The 6,262-nt window shown below is 40.4% G+C and overlaps 1 non-coding gene across 1 annotated transcript; it reads right to left on the bottom strand.

Annotated features, from left to right (window-relative positions):
• Window positions 1-1,920: 1,920 nt before the first annotated feature.
• Window positions 1,921-2,039, bottom strand: LOC145404196 (5S ribosomal RNA). Its single transcript, XR_013898128.1, has one exon. It is a non-coding gene; the product is annotated as a 5S ribosomal RNA (ribosomal RNA).
• Between the last annotated feature and the right edge of the window lie 4,223 nt (window positions 2,040-6,262).

A 6,262-nucleotide genomic window follows, 5' to 3' on the forward strand; every position in this document is an offset into this window, starting at 1 on the left:
AAATGGGTTTTACTTTTTTGCTCATTACTTGAACACTCTACCTCGTATCAAACTGGGACCTCCGGCATTCGAAAGCTAATAAAATTCTCTTTCGAAAGATGGTATAACATGCAGAGATTGATTAGTAAACATTTGACTTATGATGTTGGGAAGTAAGATGTATGCTCTTGAATGTTTATTCACACAGCCCTAATGTACATAGTTTTTTGTTTTTGTTTTTTTGCTTATCAGTTCAGAACAAACATCGATCAATAGGAATACAGGTCTCCTTCGCTATCCAATTGGGTTACGTTCCTAAATAGGCAATCGTAAATCGCGCAATCGTATACTGAACTTAAGGTTAAATGGGAAAAATAAGGATGAGTTCCTAGACTCATATTTATGTGCCTTTAAACTATACTGTACCACATAGTTTATAAATAAAAGATGTTTTATGTGCTGTACTTACGTGTCACACAAACTCGTCCTGGCATCGTAAACACTCGATCCTCACTCCCTCTTCACCCACAACACTAAACAATCGACGGAAGGTGTGACAAGGGAGGCTATAAATAAAAGATGTTTTATGTGCTCTACTTTAATGATAACAATCGCAAAGCAATGAATGACACACATCCAACTTAGAATTTGAAACATTTTCATAAACACTGACTTATAAAACTTACGTCACACAAACTCGTCCCGACACCGTAAACACTCGCTCCTCACTCCCTCTTCACCCAAAACACTAAACAATAGACGGAAGGTTTGACAAGCTCGTTTCACCAGCCTCCTTAATGTTGGCAGTATTCTTAATCACTGTTGATACTGCAGACTGGGCCAGACCAAGGGCGTGAGCAATGGAGTTTACCCCTTTGCCTCCCTCATGACGCCTAATGATGTTGAGCTTGGATTCCAAATATAAGCTCTTCCTGGCTCTCTTAGGCTTGAGATCAGAGGCACTAGAGTTTGCAAGCCGCTTGGAAGACATCACAGAACTTGTACTTGAGGTTAGGCGAAAAATAATAGTGAAAATCACGTCGCTAATGCACAGGAATACAAAGCTAGTGAATCAAATGGGAGTGCGGGAAAGACTAGGCTGAGCCAGGGTTGCCAGATTTTTGTGACCAAAAGTAACGGTAACAGGCCTCGAAAGTAGTGAATTTCGGTATAAAGTAGCCCAACATAATTATGTACAGTATATATACATATCTATCAATATATCTATCTACAGTATCTCTCTCCCTCTCTCTCTCTCCACGAGTATATACATACAGACGCAAATAATTTAACTGTGCACAACTTACCAGTTGAATGCTGCTCCATTAATGCTCCTGTAAGGTTGTTCGAAGTGATGTAAGCCTAAAGTTAATTAACACAGAACTCCTTACTTACTGCATTAACTAAATTTACTGCTCTTTTCTTTAAATTATGTCATTTCTTTTACATTCGCGAAACTAAGCTGTTTTCTTCTTCACAAAACATAACTCTTACTATTGGACTTAGTCATTTTTTCAACTTAATGAAAGTATTTTAGGAACTAAAGGAAAGTGTTTTCTTGCACCTCATTATAATTACACATTTAAATAATTATTCAGTAAGTCTCCACGACCAAGTCTTCGCAACTGAAGATTTTCAAGGTCTGCTTCTGCATCCACGAGTCGTAGATGAAGAAAACACGACTGACTGGGGTGGTAATCTCACACGTTCAGTTCAAATTAAATAGCCAATCAAGGATTAATGCAGGAGTGCGAGAAATTTAAAGAGGGATGATATGATAAATTATAATTCATTATCTTTTTGTGTCTTTAAAAGGTAATTATTCATTCATTCATTCATTGCCAGACGCCATGTATCCCAGACAGGGTGGCCAAGGGCTTAGAGTTAATTGTTTTACAGGGAGGGGCACTAATCCTCCACCAACCCCACTTGACGTAGGGATGCCAATAGCATCTGGTGTTCCCAGGCGGTCACCCATCCAAGTACTAACCAGACCCAACGTTGCTTAACTTCGCTGATCGAACGGGAAGCGGTGTACTCAACGTGGTATGGCCGTTGGCAAAAGGTAATTATATTAGGCTATATTTTAAATGATACATAATCACTAATCAACTTTTGACTTTCATCTCATTAGTAGCCCAAGTTAGCCCAACTTACTTTTAAAGTAGCCCAAAAAGTTGCAAGTAGCTAAATTCAAAATTTAGTAGTGCAAAGCTTCCAAAAGTAGCCCAATTGGCTACTTGTAGCCCAAGCTGGCTTTGATGGGTGGCCGCACCATCATCCTTGGCGTGGCGATCGCAATTCCAAACAAATGCCTATCGACTTGCGCTGAGGAAAGCTGGACCGACCGCACTTGTGCGATCGTAAGCGTGAGCCAGAGCAATCGTATAGAGACCCAAGGGTACTAAAGAAGATCGATCGCATACGCGAAATATCGTATACAGAGTGCATCGGATAGCGAGGGATTACTGTATGTGGGTTTTGCGGCAAAATAAATATGTCTGGGTGGTGAAAATAAGCCAAGAATACACATTTTTGGAGCACGCGGCAGGCTGGGGGGAGGGGAGAAAAGCTGGCTCGTCATGTATCACAAAACTTACTAACTTCTTCGCGCGCGAAAGGGTTAAGAAGCAACTGCACATGCAGAAGGAGGAAAATGAAAAATTAATAAAGGAAGTCAATAAGACACAACAATAGATGAGCTGACAGTTGAGGTGGGTTCACTTAGATGGAAGATTAATGAAAAAGCAAATACAGTTGTCAACCATGACAGTTTCATGGAAGAGTTCAGAAATGATACAGAGACAATTAGGAAAGTACACAATCCGACAGATCAGAGCAGTGATATTGAGGAGAAGATAACACAGGTGAATGAAGCAATGTAAAGCTACAAAAATGATGTGGAAACTACGTATGCTGAAGTGGTGAAAGTAAAGTAAGACTTATAAACAAGAGCTGAAGAAAAAAGCATTATAAAGAAAGTGAAAAGAATAATCCAAAACAATCCTATATTGGTCAAAGATTCAGCACATATCAACAAATCTATAGTAATCACAGGTACAGAGGAGGAAGAAATAAAAAAAACAAGATCTCGAGACAAAAAGGACATGGCAAATGTAATGAGCATATTGAAGGAAATATCAAAGGAAATCTGTACTAAAGACACAGAGGAACACAACAGGCTACCTGAAAGTAACCTTCCTGAGTATAAACACTGTGGAGGAGATACTAAGAAATGCAAAGAAACTTATGGAAAAAGAAGAATTCAAAAATGTATGGATAAAAAGATGCCTAAATCAAGAGGAACTGGAGTTACTAAAAAAAGAAGAGGGAGGAAGCAAAAACAAAGAATGAGGGAAGATCAGAGGAGGAGAAGAATACATTTTTTTATAAAGTAATTGGACTGCATGTACGAAAGTGGTGCATAACCAGAAGGGAATAAAAAGGAGGAAGGTAGTAGACACAAGTCATGACATGTATGTAAACAAGATGATTAAGTTGATGTACTCAAATGTAGATGGAATGGTATCCAAATTATTAGAGATGAATGATTATATCAAAGAAAATGAACCACATATTATATGCCTAACTGAAACAAAATTAACAACGATATCAAACGACATCCTAAACCTTGAGGAATACAATATACTGTATAGAGATGAGATAAGAACTTTAAAAAAGGACAAACACCATTTACTACACTGGGTGGTAACCATATAACCAAATTTTAGCACCTGGTGGTTTAGTGGGTAATTATTGCGCTCCAGTCGGATTGAGCCTGTGAAGGTTCATGTCCAGTAAGTGGCTGGGGTTGATTGCTCATGTAATGCCACTCAGGGATGAGTGAGGCTGGTCACTCTCATCTTAAATGTCAAGACCAACTGCCTTGCCCTGGGCTCCTACGCTCCTCGTGGGGCAATGTGGGATTGGATGATGGATGGTGGATGGAATTATAATAATAACAAAGAAAAATCTAAAAGTCAAAGAAACAGCACTAGATACATCATTGCAAGAAGAAGTGATTGCAGTTGAGATTAAAACATCTCAAAGGAAAGTAATTGTGGCAAATTTATACATGCCACCCAGATCAAACACATGGGAAAAAGGCGAATATGAAGATCTGGCAGAGAGTACAAGTCAGAGTTTAAGAGCATTCCTACATAGAATGGAGGAGAAATCTGAAAGAATTATATTAACTGGAGATTTTAATACAAATATAAATTGGAATACTCTACATAAATTATAAAAAGCCAGGAAAGCTGTTGGGACAAAAAGCTCCTGGATCTCATGCAGGAGTTTTTCCTAAGGCAACATGTAAAGGAAAGCACAAGAAAAAGAGGACGATGTACCATCAGTACTAGGTCTTATATTCACTGGCCAAGAAAACGACACTGACAATATAATGTGTCACCCTCCATTCGGCAAAAGCGACCATGCAGTACTAAATTGCAACTTCAGGATTGTATATGACATAGCTAACAGTAATGAATGTTACAAAAAGAGCCTAAACACTAAAAAGGGAAACTACCATGACCTACAGAAGTACTTCTTAGAAACAGATTGGGAAAAACAGCTTAGAGGACAAGATTTAAATGGTCTATCTATCTATCAATTGCAAAACGCTTCAATCCCGTTTGGGGTGGCCACAAACTAATCGCCTCCACGTCACCCTGTCCCCCGCCATTTCACTGCCCCGCTCCCAACTCACACCCCCCTCTCTCATATACCTCTCCACCCCATCCCTCCATCTCATCCTCGGCCTCCCCCTCCCTCTTCCCCCCTCCACCTCACTCACATACGCTCTCTTCGTCAGTCTTTCACCCTCCATCCTCTCCACATGGCCAAACCACTCCAGTGTATTCCCCCTAACACTTCCTATCACATCCACATCCACACTCCAATGCTCCTTTATATACTCATTTGTCAGCCTGTCTCTCCATGTGACTCCACAGGCTCCTCTTAAATAACTCATTTCCACTGCTCTCATTCTTGACTTGTGTCCTTCTAGCAACGTCCAAGCTTCACTTCCATATGTTAGAGTTGGTATCACAATACTGTCATGTAGTAACTTTTTCACTTCCATGCTCACTTCCCTGCTTCTTATCACTGCCCTCAAGGAACCAGCAACCTTTCTTCCCTGCTGTACCCTTTCAAGCACTTCACCCTCCAAACCTCCATCCTTACTCATTACACTACCCAAGTACTTAAACATACTCACATTTTCCAATTCCTCACCATCCAACCTCGCTGTACATTCACTGACTTCACCTCTCTCAAAGACCATCACTTTACTCTTCCCTACATTCACCTTTAGATTCCGTTTCTTACACACTCTCCCAAACTCATCCACCAAGCCTTGCAGCTCTCCTTTGTCTTCACTCAACAACACAGTATCATCTGCAAACAACAGTACAGGGAGTTTCCAAACACTACCCTCTCTCACCAGGGCCACTCCAACATCCACTACCCTACCTTGTACCTCTTTTATTACCCCATCCATGTACAAATTGAACAAACATGGAGACGTGACACATCCCTGTTTCAACCCAATCTTCAATGAGAAAAATTCACTCAGTTCACCATCCACATGCACTGCAGCCTTAGCACCATCATACATACTCTTCACAGCATTCAACAACTTCCCATCTACTCCATATATTCTAAATACTTTCCACAATCTTTGTCTATCCACCCTGTCATATGCTTTCTCCAAATCCATGAAAGCCGCATACAACTTCTTTCCCTTCTCTAGAAACTTTTCCATTAAAGATCTAAGAATGAATATCTGATCTACACAACCTCTTCCCTTCCTAAAGCCTCCCTGTTCTTCACCAATTAATTCCTCTGTTCTTTCTCTAACTCTGTCAATAAGTATCCTACCATACACTTTTCCTATTATACTAAGAAGACAGATGCCCCAATGATTACCACACACTTCTTTTTCCCACTTTTCCTTTGTACAAGGGAATAATTATACCTGACTTCCAATCCTCCGGAACTCTACCTTCCTCCCAGGCCAATCTGCACATTTTCCACATCCATTCTACTACTATCTCTCCCCATGCTTCAGCATTTCACCACACACTCCATCAATTCCTGGGGCTTTCCCCAATTTAACTTTCTTCACTACTTCCACAACTTCTATCCTACTGATTTCTTCCTGTCTTCTCACCTCCCTCCTTCTCCCAGCCATTCCCCAGCCACTTATACTCGCATTACTTCCATCCTCTATGTTCAACAATTCCTTAAAGTGTTCTCTCCATCTGCCCACTTTTTCTCCCTT

This window comes from Coenobita brevimanus, chromosome 62, assembly GCF_032717465.1.
Source record: "Coenobita brevimanus isolate Jiangsu-jjx chromosome 62, ASM3271746v2, whole genome shotgun sequence".
NCBI lineage: Eukaryota > Metazoa > Arthropoda > Malacostraca > Decapoda > Coenobitidae > Coenobita > Coenobita brevimanus.